The sequence below is a fragment of the Emys orbicularis genome, chromosome 20 (genome assembly GCF_028017835.1).
Source record: "Emys orbicularis isolate rEmyOrb1 chromosome 20, rEmyOrb1.hap1, whole genome shotgun sequence".
NCBI lineage: Eukaryota > Metazoa > Chordata > Testudines > Emydidae > Emys > Emys orbicularis.
In genome coordinates, this window is record NC_088702.1 from 7,071,402 (window position 1) to 7,086,824 (window position 15,423).

Consider the following 15,423-nt stretch of genomic DNA (forward strand, 5'->3'; position numbering starts at 1 on the left):
CCTGAACGCCCCCTGGAGGGGGTCACTCCGCGGTGGGGACCTGAGTCCCTGGGGCTGCCAATCCCATGCACTGGGTGTCTGAAGTGCATCAGACGAAATGCAGGGGGGGCCCGAGAGCTGGGATAGCCGGGGGCTGCGGGTCGGGAGTGAGGGGCACCAGCAGGGGGGGGGGGGGAGGGGGATGTCCCGGGCCTGGCCAGGGGTAGCAGGAGCAGTGAGCTGTCACAGGAGCTGTGCGTGGGACTCGTTTCTGTTCCTGGCCGTGGGCTGGGGACTGCGCGCTCGGCTGCGTTCTAGCTTCCCCTCTATCTCCACCACAGCCTGGGGCTTTTCACCCCACTCAGCCCACCACATCCTGTCGCTTTCGTTTTCCCTTTGCCTTGCAGCTGAGGCCGGGAAGTGGAGCGAGGGGGCGGGGGGGAATTTGCTGGAATTCACATCACCCCCCTACCCGCCGGGCAGCTCTCCTGAACCAGGTGGAGGGAGACCCCCTGCCCCCAGCCGGTCTCCTTGCCTGGGCAGGGGCCCTGTCCTCTCCCTGCTCCCCAGACCAGGGCTGAGCCAGGCCGACCAATCTGGAGTGTTAGGAGCTGGGTGTAACCTCGTTCCGGGGTGAGTTCAAACCTGCTCGCGATTGGCAGGTGTGGACGCACCCGGCGAAGGCCAGGCCAGAAGGCGCGTGACCTTGGGGGGGCGGGAGCTTTGCTGCCGGCTGGTTTGGGCAGGGGTGGGAGAGGGAAGGCAGAACGCAGACCCAACCTGAAGGAGCAGCCGCAAAGCCCGGTGCCCGGCCCCGGAGGAAGCCAGGCCTGGGGTCGGGGTGGGTGGGCTGGAAGAGGGTCCCTGGCGCAGGGAGCAAAGGCAGCTGTTTGCTGCTCCTTGAGCCCGGCCGCATCAGAGCCACAGGCCTTGGTCCTCATTGGAAATAAATGAGGTTGCACCAAATACCCGACTAGCCCCAAGTTCTCCTCCCGACTGGAACTAGCTGCAAAGAGGGGCACCAGGAGCAAGCTTCCCACGAAGGGGGAGCTGAGCCCCCTGGCCCGGGCGCTGACCCGCTGCTCTCCCATGCTGGCATCCTGCCCCCGTCTTCCCCACCCAGCCGCTTCCCACTGGCGGGACCTGTGCGGATCACGCTCCAGATGGCAGCTGGCTGGGAGCTTCCCCCTCCCCCGTGCCAGGCATGTCTTGCTTGTGTCTGCTGGGTTCTGTGCACGGGAGCCAGAGGCAGAGATGGCCGGTTCCCCGGCTGCTGCTCGGGGCGGGGGGGTGGGGAGACAAAATGGGATGCTTGACAGAGCAAAGTCACCACGACACCCCATTCAAGCCACCCGGAGAAGGGGCAGGGGGCAGTGTCGGGCGTGGGGGGAGCGTCCTGCTGCCCCGACCCTATGGACCAGCTCCTGTAATGGGGTGGAGGGGGGACCCTGCTGCCCCCTGCTGGGGGAGTCAGGGATCTCCCACCGCGAGGCACGGGTCTGGACTCTGCTGCGGAACAGGACTTCGGCGTGAGTCTGGGGTCTCAGCCACACCCGGCCCTGGAGCTAGAGGAGTGGGATGCAGCCAGGCACCCACCTTAGCACTCCCCTTCCGTCGCCGCAAGCAGGGGCCGGTGGGACGCCCAGCACGGTGGCCGGGCCTGGGGTGGGTCCTGCTGGATCTAAGTGTTGCATCCCAATCACTGCATGAGGGGGTCCCAGGTTTACCCCCTGCAATTCGTACCGCCTTGGGTTACGATCCTGCTCCGAGCAGGGGCTGGCGGAGCCGGGCGTGGATGCGGGAGCAGCTGATTGGGGCAGACGCTCACCCCGGAGCAGCGCTAGCCGGGGCTGTGATGCCCCTAAAGACGCTGAGATGTAAAAGCCAAGAGGTTACCGGCCAATAAAAATCCCTTGAACCCCGAACCCCGACGGCCTGGTCTAATTCCTTCCCCCTTCCCCTTCTTCAGCTTCAGCAGGAAAGAGGCGTCTTCCTCACTTCCTCTCCTAAACTGCTGTTTGCCTGGGACAGCGTGGCTGCACTCTAGCCCAGAAGTGGCTGCATTCCAGCGTGGGGGGAACGTGATCCCGCCTCAAAGGTTTCAGGCTGAAAAGCAGGACATCAATGTTTATGAAGCTTTAGAAAATCTTAACCCACCACGGGACTGGACACAGCCTTGGGGCATTGGCCCTAGCCACAGCCCCCCCAAGAATCTCCTCTGCAGAGGTCGGGAGGCCAGGGTAGACCGCCACAGAGTGGCTAGTGAAGGGGGAGGGGCATGGTGAGTCCTGGGCCAGCTGGCAACGTGGCACTCAGTGGGAGAACAGCCCTCCCCCGGCAGCGAGCATATGGGGGCCGGAGGGCGCTGGGCTCGCTGAGCCAGGCAGTTCTGCAAGGCCACGCTGCACAGCTCAGCGGAACCCGGCAGCGAAAGCAGAATCTGCGGCTGCTGACAGGCTGGACCAAGGGTTGGGGCAGGAAATCGCCGGCCAGCCTCTGAGGCCAGCTTCCACATCTGGAGCTTGCAACTGTGTAAAGGCAGCAAATGCTCTGGCAGGCAGCGTGGTCTAGTAGGCACGGCCGTGGCCTAGCAGCCAGGACAGCTAGGGTCGGCCTAGCTCAGCTACTGACCTTAAGCACATCAGGGCCCCGCTCTGTGCCTCGGTTTCCCCTCCTACCCGTTAGCTATTTAGCTTGGAAGCTCCTTGAGCATGGCCTGTCTTTCCCTTTGTGTCTGTGCAGCACCTGGCCCAGCGGGGCCCTGAGCTCAGGTTCTTCCTCACGTCCTGTCCCATACTGTGGTGCCGCACAGCTGCGGAACAGCTGCCACGTCACGCCCCAGAGGTGGCTGCATTTCACCGGTCGCTACGGGTCAGATTTCTTTCTAACGCGCTCAGCGCCCCGCCGCTCCCTGCTGGGTGCTGAGCTGCTTTGGAACAGTGGGACGCTTCATTTGGGTCCCTCGGCAGGGGCTTGTTCTGAGCTCAAGGAAGCAAGGGGCTTGTTCCCAGGCGGCTTGGCAGCCAGCGTCAAGGACTTGACAAGCCACGGCCCGTGAGAGTCAGGGATTCTCAGGGCCAGGCATGGCCCCGCTGGGGAGCAGAGCTCGTCTAGCAGGCTGGAAGCTTAACGCATATTTCTGCAGCCAGCACTGGTGATTCATCCCCTGCTGTTTGTTACTGGCTAGGCCAGGAATCTGGGGCGGGCTCCTCCTCCCCCGCCAGGGGTTTCGTGGGTGTAGCCAGTGAAGCCAGGCTGGGGACTGAGCAATGCTTGGAATGTACCTCAAGTCCCTGGGGCATAGGTGTAGTATGCTGGATGGAGTGGGGTCTAGTGGTTAGAGCAGGGAGGCTGGGAATCAGGAATCCTGGGTTCTCGTCTGGCTCGAGGAGGGGACTGGTTTCTAGTGGTTGGCAAAGGTGGGGCTGGGTGTCAGGACGCCTAGGTCCCATTCCCATTTCTGAGCTGGGACGAGGAGTCAGGACTCCTGGATTGTGCTTTCATCTCTTACCCTGGCTGGTTGCATGACCTCGAGCAATTTTCACCTGCCTGTGCCTCAGTTTCCCCCTCTCTAAAATGGGGCTAATGATCCTGCCCCACAGCACAGGGGAATTATGAGGGGCTCATATATTCCTGGGGTAGGTGAGAGCAGAGCCAGGCCCAAGCCACATGCCAGAGGAGGACTGGGGGACTGAATGATTGAGATAACGGCTCCCTGCCTGTCTCTGTAACACCAGAGCTTCTCCCAGTGAATTACACCCAGCCGCCCCACCCCCTCCAGCATGATCGCCGCCTGATAGAAGAGGAAACTGAGAGCAGAAGCTAAAGCTCTAAAAAAAAAAAAAAAAAAAAAAAAAAAAAGCTTTAAAGCGAAACCAAAAAACCCCGTGGGGCTGACATGCTGTTGACTGCTAGCTAGCGTAGTGTTCGCTCTGCTTGTATGCTACACCCCCTCCCCACCCTGCCTGTGGCTGGGCTAAAAGACACCTCTGGCCGCCTATATCCGGCTGGTGCCTCTTGTCTTGTCCTGAGACGGGAAGCTCTTTGGGCCAGGGGGCTGGCTCTTTGCTCTGGGTTTGTACAGCACCTGGCGCAGGGTCCGTGACTCAGGCTCCCAGCCCCGGTGCTAATACAAACCGTAAGATGGAAATCAGCCCGGAAGGCAGCGGCGGAGCTGGGGTTGGAACCCCGGAGTCCTGTGCTGATAGTGACCAGATCTGCACCTTCTGGGCAGGAAGTTTCTGGGACAACCCAGAGAGCTGCCCTGCCTCTTGCTTTGCAATGTGGTTATCGCGGCCCAGAAGCTGACTCAGTGCTCTGGTGTTTATGGGGGTGGGGAGTGGAAAGGGAAAGGGGGGGGCTGCATTCCTTTGCAGCCCGGGGACCCCCTGCGGCTCCCGGGCATTCCAGAGCGAGCCCGTACCTGCCGCTGGCAACAATGGCTGACGCGGGCTGCGGGCCCCCCAGCGAGCTGGGTGCGGGCCAGGACCGGAAGTGTGCGGGCAGACGAGAGCTCGCTCCCAGCTCTGCTCACCCGCCCCCCCCTGCCCATGTGAAATGCGCCAGCTCAGCTAGCGAGTGGCAAAGTACGGTGACCTTCAAACGCAGCAAGGTCTAGCGATGAGAACGGGGGGTGGCGGGAGTGGGACTGGGAGTCAGGACTCCTGGTTTCAGAGTAGCAGCCGTGTTAGTCTGTATCCGCAAAAATAACAGGAGTACTTGTGGCACCTTCTTTTTCCAGCTCAGGGGCGGGAGGGAGGGTGTCTATGGTTACACCAGGAGACTGGCAGTTCGGGACTCCTGGGTTCCCCTTCCGATACCGACTCGCTGCGTGACCTTGGGCAAGTCCTGCCCTCTCTGTGCCTCAGGCTCTCCATGGGATGACTGATCCTGGGGCCGGCCCCCGGGGCGGCTTGTGAGGCTTAATCCCTTCGTGTCAGCAGAGCCGAGTGAGCCCCTCGGGCCGACGTCCCCACCCAGGGGCTGACACAAGCTAGCAATGCCCGTGTGACATGACGCGTGCCGAGGCTACTAAAAATAGCCCGAAGAGAACCCGCTGGGCCATGACAGCTCTTCCTGCCTGCGCATTGGCCTGTGTCCGGCTCCGTGGCTGGGAGACACGCCGGCCGTGTGGCTGCGTGACGTCAGGCCGTGCGGGGCTCCCCCACCTCGCCCCAGCGCCCGGCAGGCTCCATGAGCTGAGCTGGACGCCCCAGCCTCGGCTGTCTTGCGCTACACCGGGGGTCCCCCCCAGCCTGTCCCCCTGGTGTCCTCCCCTCCCCCAGCGCCCCCACCCAATCTCCTTCCCTCGCCTCCCCCTCTCTCTCCCAGCCGCCTCATCTTCAGTCCCACCCCCTCCTAACCCCCACCCCCTTCACCTCTCTCTCTCCACCTCTTCTCCTTCCAATCCTTGCAGCCCCTGCCCCGCCGTCCTCTCAGTCACCCCCCCTGGGACTACCCCAGTGGAACGGCCAGGTCCTGCATCGCCTTGGCCAGCATCTGCCCAGGTTCAGTGCCACAGGGCTCCTAGCAGCACCCAACAGCACTTTGGGGAGATTCTCAGCTCTTGCTCCCTTAGCGTTCGACCGCGTAGGCCTGGACGGAAGATTGGGATCCCGGCGCCCGCGGCCCCCCCCCAAACGCTGGGGAATTTTGCAGCTGGATCGCGACCCGAGTTTTGCAGCTGGGACACGTTTCCCAGCTCCCTGCAAGAGGGGGAATTCGCCTCGCACCTACACCGAGGCGGCAGAATTACCGGTGTCATTTCTTTTCACAACGGATCAGCCCTGACTCTCGCTAACACAAGTGCAACGGCACTTTGCTGGTGCACTTGCACTGGTGTCGCGTCCGTTCGTAGCCGTGCAATGAGTTTGCGTTGGTGTGACTGAGAGGAGAAGTTGGACCCGGGTTAGTAACTGCAATGCCCCAGGATGGAATAATGTCCCGGGTACAGAGAGCTCAGAATTTCCTCTGGACTGTTTGCAACTTGAGCTGGGAGTCGCTTTGCTCTCTGGCTTTGCAAACATCCCCCGCCTAGTGCTTTATGACAGAGCTCTCCCACTCCCTCGGTATTTACCGGGATGGGTGTTGCAGCCTTCCAAAGCATTTGCAGCCATGTGAGACCAAAAGCCCCCTGAGCTTGGTAAAATGCAGCTAGGCTTCTAGGAGAGGCGGGGTTAAAAGGGACCCTGCAGACAGAACTGCTCTGCCCTACGCTTCCCCCTCTCCTCAGCCGTGCAGGGCTAGCCCAGCTCTGGGAGGGGAACCGGGTCTAGTCTGGCTAGTGAGTGGTCCACAGCATCGGTGATTAAGGCCTAGATCTTCAAACGCAGTTTAGGCATCTAACTCCCATTGGAGGTTTGGTGCCTAAATACCTTTGGGGATTTGGGCCTAAGACCCAGCTCCACCCCCATGCCTGGGCTGCACAGGGGTAGTTGAGAGTAGACATTGAAAACCCTGGGGGTCAGAGGGCTGAAGAAAGGGGTGGTGTTTTGCCACCAGCCACATTTAAGTGCAGGCCGGCAGGCGGCGACTGCCTGGCTGTCCATGCCTCAGTATCTCCACTACACAAGAGGGACAATCACACTGGAGTGCGAGGGTTAATTAGCAAACCGTCTGCAAACTGGTTCAGCGGGAAGCCGTGTGCATTGTCACTTGGAAGATTATGGCAACAACAGGGGTTCTCTGGTCCCCAAACGCCCCTACATTCCCAGCACCTAAAGGAGAATCCCCAGGTGCTGTCAGCAGTATAGAGCCTATGGTACACAGTTGAGAAGGTCTCATTGCATCCAATAGAGGGCAGTGCCGTGTGTGTGTGTGTGTGTGTGTGTGTGTGCACGCATGTGCATGTACACACACACACACACTGTAGCCAATTGGTTGCATTATTAGCATGTGGTGCAGGCAGCACCAGGCGGCTGCAAGGATGTTGACTAGAGACGGGGGAGGATAGGGAAGGGCAGTGACTGGCTCAGAGCCCTCCACTGCCCAGGCCCCAGCTGCCCTGCAGCCAGCCTCATGAGGGCTCCTTCCCCACCCTTCCGGCTGGAGTCAGAGAGGGGCGGGGATTGTGGCTGCCTTCCTGGCTGTTGGGTGTAGCTCCCTGACCTCGCCCCAGGCCAGGTTCAGGGGTCAGCTCTCTGCCACGTGTGCGATTGACGTGCATGAGCAAGTGCTCATTGACCAATATCCCCCTTCCCCAACCCCCCCCCCAAGCTGGGTGTACGTGAGGTTTCACACACTCCTTCAATGCACCAAACCCGTCAGGGCCATGAGGGGTCCCAAGCACATGGGGGCAAGCGGGGGTAACATGCACCGTGCATGCTCCCCGCCACACACACACACACACACACACACACCATTTTCCCGCAGTCCTGCAGCCCTGCACACACCCCTCTGCTGCATTCTGCAGCTCCCAGACCTGGGGTCCCACACCACCCCGCCGACGCCCCTCGGTGCTGACTGTCATTCATCCCCCATGGCTATTCCAGCCTGGAGCTCCATGCACGCAGCCCTCCAGTCCTCCTCCCCCACGCTGCTCCTTGCTCCTCCGGTTCAACCCACCCCCCCTGCTATTTCAGCCCTGGGCTCCCCACATACAGCTCGTCTGCTGCCCTCCAAGCCCCTGCCCCTGGCCCTGCTGTTCAGGCCTGACCCTTGTCTGAGCACAGCTGGGGAACTGTCTCTGGGCCAGCGTCTAACAGGAGCTGGACTGAGAACGACCAAAACTCGTGTCACGTGTGACGTAAGCCATGGGGTGACAGGCCTGCAGGGGTGGAGGCCAGTGGAATTAGACAGGCTGAGGCATTCTCTGCTCTCATTGGACCTAGAGCCTGCCGTGAGGGCCATCAGCGAATCACAAATCCTTGTCTGTGCCCCCATTGAGCTCACCCAGCCTGCCCCCAAGCCCCTGATCCCTTCCATGGGGGACCCCGCTGGCTGCAAAGGCGTTCGCTACACCAGGGATCCATTTGGCCCTCCGCCTATTTCCCGCTGACACCACCAGCAGCAGGAGCATTTTAATTCCACGCCGGGCCCGGTTCTGGTGCATCTGGTTACATATAAACAGGCGCTACAAAAGGCCTTTTGTCCGGCCTCCTCCCCCGCCATACAGGCCTCCCTTGTTTCAGTTTCCACTGCTAATTTCAGCCGGGGCAGAACTGCTGTGTCCTTGCACGGAGCTCCGCCCTGCAGCCGCGGCGTCCCCCGCCAATGTTTCCAAGGGCCGCTCCTGTATTTAACGCCCGCTAGGGGAACTGGGGTTAGCAGGATAGAAAGGCAGGGCCGAACGAGTGGCAACGTGGTCTGGCTAGTGGTTAGAGCAGGGGATAAGGACTCAGGACTCCTGGTTTCTATTTGTAGCTTTGCCACTGACTCATGGCATGACTGAGCCTCCCGCCTCGCTTGGTGCCTCGGTTTCCCCAGCTGCAGACTAGAGATAAGTACACCACAGCGAGTGGCGTGGGGCATTTTGAGATCCCCAGCCGACAGGCTGTAGCACTCTTTGGGGGACACAGACTCCTGTTTACCGGAGGAGCCAGAGTGGCTTTGTAAGCGAGTCCCAGCATGACCTAGTGGCTTGAGCATCGGACTGGGAGCCAGGAGCTGTGGTTGCTATTCCCAGCTCTGTCGCTCACCTTGGACAAGGACTTTCCCCTCTCCGTGCCTCAGTTTCCCTTCCCGGTTTAGGTTGCTTAGTGCAGGGACGGTTTCTCTGTGCCCACACAGCAGCTGGGGGTCTGATCTCAGCTGGGCCTCTCGGCGCGACCGTAATAATCAATGCAGCTGAAGCTGCTGCAAAATATTGACCCCTGACAGCAGCTCGATACACAGAGTGCCCCAAGGACGTGACTTTTTACGGCGCTTGTGATTTTTAAGCCTGATCTGCCGTCGCAATGTCTGCGTGAGTGGGGGGCTGGGGCGACTGCTGACGGACAGTGCGAGAGGATGGACGGAGTGTGGGAGCCACGCGGAGGAAAGCGGGAGAGACAGGGCAGCCGGGCGAGAAACAGCCACAGGTGGTCAAATGGCGGCTGATCCCCGGCACCGGCCTCTGGGGGATTTACTCCTGGTTTACACCAGGCTGAGGGGAGAGTCAGGCCCAGGGGAATCTCTCTGCCTAGCAGGGCACAGAGCAGCTCCCCTCCCCCCACGCGATGCAGGAACTGGCTTCCTGGAAGCCAGCTCATGTGATTTCCCCCCCTGATGCTATTACCAGCGCTGTTGCTGGGCAGAGCAAACTGCCTAGTAGGCGTGTGTGTGCGTGTGTGTGTGTGCACAAGCGTGTCTGTGTATGTTCGAAATGGGCCAATCAGAGCGGAAGCAGGCCCGGCCGCTCCCCGGTCGCTGCAGAGCAACACCCTGTGCCTGTGGGATCTTCCCTTTGCACTGGGACTGAGAGGGGAGTGGGGGCTAGTGGTTAGAGCAGGACGGGGGCTGGAAGTCAGGACTCCTGGGTTCTGTCTCTAGTTCTGGGAGGGCAGTGGTATCTAGTGGTTAGCACAGGGGAGGCTGGAAATCAGGACTCCTGGGTTCTGTTCCGAGATCTGAGAGAGGGGGGTAGGGTGACCAGACAGCAAATGTGAAAAAATCGGGACAGGGGGTGGGGGGTAATAGGAGCCTATATAAGAAAAAGCCCCAAATATCGGTACTGTCCCTATAAAATCGGGACATCTGGTCACCCTAGAGGAGGGGGGTCTAGCAGGTTATCTCAGAGGAAACTGGGAGTCAGGACTCCTGGGTCCTCTCCCCAGCTTCGGTTTTCTCCCTGGAAAAAGCACATTGGACGCGCCTGGTTAATCTGGTGCGATGGCCTCTGATGGGTATTGCAGCTAAAGACAGCCTCTGGGGCAACACTTGCATTGATTCAATACACAATGTGATCCTAGCTGGCCCTCATGCGGGATGAACCTCCCAATGGACCGTTCACCAGGACGAGCCCTCAGGGAGAGCCAAACGCCGGTGCCAAGGCATGACCGGGGGAGCGTCGTGTGGCCCAGACGAGCTGCGCTTTTGGCTCAGATGCCCGGGAGCACACAAGTCCGCTAGTGTCAGAGCGTGTGTAGGGGGCGAACGAGAGTGCACAGGGATGTGTGCCTCTTAGTGCCCATGGCCACGTGGGTCCGTATGAGTGCACCGGGATTGTGAGTGCAAGTGTCTGGGCGCACAAGTGAGTGGGAACAGGGTGGGCGTGTCGGGGAGCGTGTTGCTGGGCTGAGCAAACTGCCTAGTAGGCGTGTGCGTGCGTGCGTGTATGTGTGTGTGGGGGGGCGATGCATGCCTGAAATGACATGTGAGGATGTAAGTCTCATCTGAGAGCATGTGGGAGTGCATCTTCACAACTGTGTGTGTGTGTGTGTGTGCACGCACGCGTGTGTGGAAAACTGTACATCAAGTACCCCCTTGGGAAAATATGCTGCTGATTCCTGCAGAAAAGTCCCGAGTCGCCGTGGGAAAGGCGCTAGATACCGCAGGGACTGATGGAATTGCTGCTGTAAATAACCTTTCTAAATATAGCTGGGAGGGAGGTTCTCAGTGCCATATCCCACGATCCCGGGGTAATATATTAATAGCTGAGCATGCCGTGTTGCATTTCGTTATCATTCGATGCCCCCACGGAGGGGGACGAGCCCTTTCACGCATTTTCACCTATCTCGGTTGTGTGATCGCTGGAGGAGCTTCTATAAGCAGCTGGGTGAGCCATCCCTGTGCAGTGGAATGGTGCACTGTATCAGCTGTTCTGCTCCGCCCCAGAGGTGGTTGCATTTCAACGCTGGATGAACAATCCCTGTGCGGTGTCATTGTGCAATGTATCAGCTGCTCTGCTCCATCCCAGAGGGGGTTGCATTTCAGTGACAGGTGAAGTGACTCCTATACGTTGCTTGTAATCACAGCTTCATCAAGGCCAGAAGGGACCATTAGATCCTCAAGTCTGAGCTCCCGGCCCAGAGAATTTCACCCATTTACCGCTGTATTGCATCCAGTATCCTGCAACGGGCAGGGAAAGGGGACTCCTAACACGCTTTATGATGGCAAGTTGCAGCAGGGCCACGCGAGAGATGACGTTGCGTGATGAGTTTCTAAGAAATGGCCCCCCTAGGGTTTCAGAGAACCCGGAATCGGCTCTTGCCTGTGGTCACTTCCTTCTTCCCCAGCTACACATGACTCGCAAGCGCTAGCCGCAGCATTCTCGCTGCCAGTGCTTTCCAGCCCATTTCACACTCATGCAAATGACGGCACAAGAGGTTGGGTAAGGGAGATGCATGTCCCCGGTTTTCAGATGAGGCATAAAGTCAGAGTGTTGGCCACCTAGTCATCGTAAATCCCATGGTATCTTCCACAGCCCGGGTAAATTCCAATCTGGGTAATTACCCTTTAGCCTCCTTAAATTCCCCTCTGCGGTTTCAACTGGCTAAGGTTCATGTCTCTGCCTCCGCTAACCTTTTGTGGGGCGTTGCTGTGAATTGTTAGAAAGCTGCCTGCATTCCGCCCCAGAGGTGGCCGCATTTCCACGTTGGGTGAGCGAGTGCTGTGCGGTGTCGCGGTGCACTGTATCAGCTGCTCTGCTCCCCCCGAGAGTGGCTTCATTTCAACAATATGTTTCTCAACTTGGCTTTGGCATGTTTGGCTACTAATAAATAACCCTTAGCGCTTTTACAGAGCTTTTCATCCATCGGGCTCAACGTGCTTTGCAGAGGCGGGTCAGGGTCATGCCCCTCATTTTGCAGACAGAGGAAACTGAGGCACAAAGAGGGTAGAGGTGACTTGCCCAGGGTTGCACAGCCAGTCAGTGGCAGAGCTGGGAAAAGACCCAGCAGTTCTGACACCCAGCCATTGCCTCGCGAAAAGAAATAATCAACAGTTAATGATGCTGAGATGTTCTCGCTTGCAAAGCCCAGCCAGACATCAAGCCTTTACCAGATGCTCAAAATTAACTTTGCTTGCGGCTGGTGGGACAGTCCCCTGTATAGAAACCTCAGCGAAGCAAAAAGTACCGGGGGAAATACATCTGCAGGAGTCCCGGGCTGCAGAACCACTAGAGGCTGCCTTCGTGTCCTACCGCCTAGCTCTTCGGATACCACCCGTGCAGCTGCCCTTCCAGCCATGGGCTGCTGTTGCCATGGGGACAGACAGCTGCAAGATCCTCTCCCACTGTCCCGGGTGGAAGACCTCAGCTGTCTGGGATTAGCACCCGCAGGACATAAGGGGAAACAGGCCCAAAGTGGTACAAGCCATAGCCCCGGAGGGCTCTCAAATGGCAGCATTGATGCGGCTTAAAGCTGCAATAGGCTCATCGAGACAGGACGGGGGAACTAGAGGGGGATCTCATTTAGGAAGCTATGAGCTGGCAAAACAGGATGGACCATCCCATCTCCAATGGCAGCCAGAGATGGATGCACGACCCACCCACTGACGCTTGCACTGTGCAATACAATGGTACTAGGAGGAATTCCTTCCTGACCCCCCTGCTGGATGTCACCTTATGCCCTGAAGCATGAGGATTACCAGGCCTTCAAATCTCTGTCAGCATTGGTGCCAGTCTTTGCTCAGACCAACATCTAATTTACTAAATAATTCACATTGGTAACAGACACAACCGAAGTTAAACCAACGCGAAGGTCAGCGGCTAAAAACACCAGGGGCCAGGAGGCTGCCGAAAGGCGGGCGTCTCTCAGAGGCAGTTTTGTCTAGTGGTTAGAGGACAAGTAGCTGTCAGGATTCCTGGGTTCTATTCCCAGCTCTGCTTGAACAAAAACAAGTCGCTTTACAGATTTTTTTAGGCCAGAAAGAACCATTCAAGCACCTAGTCTGACCTCCTGTATAACAGGCCAGAGACTTCGCCCAGCATCTCCTGGGTGAAATTGAATCCAATATTTTGTGCTTGGCTGAAATAGAGAGGCCTCCAGTCTGGATTTGAAGACATCAAGACATGGCAAACCCCTTGGCAGTTTGTTCCAATGGTTACTCACCCTCGTTTTTCTTTCCAGTGCGCCGTGATCTGGCTCCAGCGTCTGATGAGTGTAACCCTCGGTGAGCGGAACCGGTCCCACGCAACCTGAGTTCTGAATGAGCCCAGCCTGCCCTGTGCACCCACAGCACAAACTCAGCCGGCGGGTTGTCCTGCAGCTGCCCCAGGAGGAGGAATGAATGGGGCGGCGCTCATTGAAGTGCCTTTCTTTGACACCCCCCCCCCCCCCCGGCAGACACCAGATGGGTGATCTCCCTGCATCACAGGGATGGCACCTCGGATCTGGTGGGGGGGGATTGGGGGTGGAGGGGCTCAGCTCAGCCTCGGGCGTTTTGTACACAGAGGGCTTCAGATAAGTGTGGTATGTGTGAACCAGCTCTGGTAAAACCAGATCTGCCCCAAATCCAACCCAAGCTGTTTTCCAAGCTCAGTCGCTAATGATGCCCTGCCAGCCCCCTTCCCCTGAGCTGGGATCTAAAGAGTGCAGATGGGAGAGGGGCCCTGGGCATCCGCCCAGCTCCGAATCCTAGGGAAGGAGCAGAAAGCCGCTCAATGGGATACTGTTCAGCACTGAAGAGGGGGCGATACAGCAGGGGCTGCAGCTGTGTAAATTCCCCTTTATTCCCAGCTTGTTCAGTGCACGTCAGCCCCGCACTGCAGCTGCCCCGCTGTTCCGTAGCCCGGGATTGCTCTGCTAATGCACCTCACGTCCAACCCCCAGCCCCCCTGGCGAATCCAGTCCCGATCGCTCCACTCACATCTCTGCCCACGGCTTCATCAGGCCTGGGCTTCCCTCAGCCCTGCCAATGCATCTCGGTCCAGGCTTCCAGCGCTCCTTCCCTGCTATGCCAGCCCAGAGCCTCCGCTGCTCCTCAGTCCTCGGCTACAGCACTGCAGGGCCTATGCTGAGCTCCAACTGCTGGGTGTTAGCCCAGGGCCCTGTCACGCATTTATCCCATAGCACCTCTGGGCCTGTCTGCAGCACCCCTTGGGCCAGAGGCACGGACTCTGTGGGTGCTCTGGGGCTCGAGCACCCACGGAAAAAAAATAGGAGGTGCTCAGTAGGCACCAGTCACAGCTGTTGGGTGGGCCGACAATCAGCTGTTCAGCAGCTGGTGGGTGGCGGAAGGGGAGGGGGGTCTGGAGAGGAGCCAGCAGCGGGCTGGGGGAGGGGTAAGAAGAGGCGGAGCGAGGGCAGGGCCTTGGGGGAAGGGGCAGAGTGAGGGCGGGGCCTCAAGGCGGAGTCGGGGTGGAGCACCCACAGGGCAAACCAAAATCAGTGCCTACGCCTCAGGGGACCCTGGGAAAGGGGCTTCCAATCCCATTGGACATTGTGGTGCGTGTGTGAGGCCAATAAACTCCCCCTGTGCATTCAGCTGAGACCCGGCAAACTCGACACAGGCGCTAGAATCTAGCGCCAGGCTGGGGACGCTGACACCCCACAGCGCATTCAGCCCAGGGCCGGAAGTTTGCTCTGACTTGTAAAGAAGGTAGCCATTAGTTCGGATTCAGAGGCCAGTTCCATCAAGCTCCCATGGAACAACTCCAGTAAAAATCTCAGGCACCATCTGGAAGCAGGCACTGTTAGCCTGCGGTTCAGCTCGGATGGTGTTAAAAAAGCAACATTCTTGAGCTCACGTTTCAATAGCACTTTGAAGGCTCCCCCCCCAAAGGGCTTCTCAAGCTGTGTATTCAAACAGTACCAGGGTAATGCACCCACCTCTGGGGTGGAGGGGAGCAGCCAACTAGCACACAGCCGGGGAGAGAGCAGAAATCATGGACAACAGATGGAAAGCACTAGGGAACTTTAATATTGATTTAAATCTGACAGGTCTGCAGCTGCTAAGATTTCTCCGAAAGGGCATCTCTAGAGAGCATGTCCCCACAAAGACAGTACGGTCTAGTCTAGTGGATAGGGCAGGAGACCCTGGGTTAAATGCTGCTGGGTAATCTTGGGTGAGCGCCTGTCCTCTCTTTGTGCCTCCGTTTCCCCATCTTTAAAATGGGTCTAATGATACTGACCTCCTTAGGGATATACTGATGAACGGTGCCATATTAGGGCTAGGTACTGTTGTATGGTGTATTGCCCTGGGAAGATCTGTAGATCTTTGAGCCTACAGAGCCAGGGAGTGTCTGCATCTAAGCCATGGCCTCCACGGTGAAGGGCTCCTCTCTAGTTTCTTTAGTGCGCATTACACTGCAGCCTGGCCCTCCTAACCTAGGCCCATAATAGTGTGAGCCATGTAGCGCCGTGCTCTGTAATCACATCTTCCGGGGTCAACAGCCCAGGAACTGCCGAGCCCAGCGGGGCTCTAAGACCCTTTCTGCTGGCTCGAGCTGAGCAGAGCGTTGTTTTATTCATGGCCCTGCTGTGGTGTCACCGAGGCAGACGGAAACACGCTGAGCTGCCAAGGGGAAAAGCTTAGTCAAGCGCTAAAGAACGCAGGCTGCAGCCCGCCCGGCATGGGGCTCCAGCC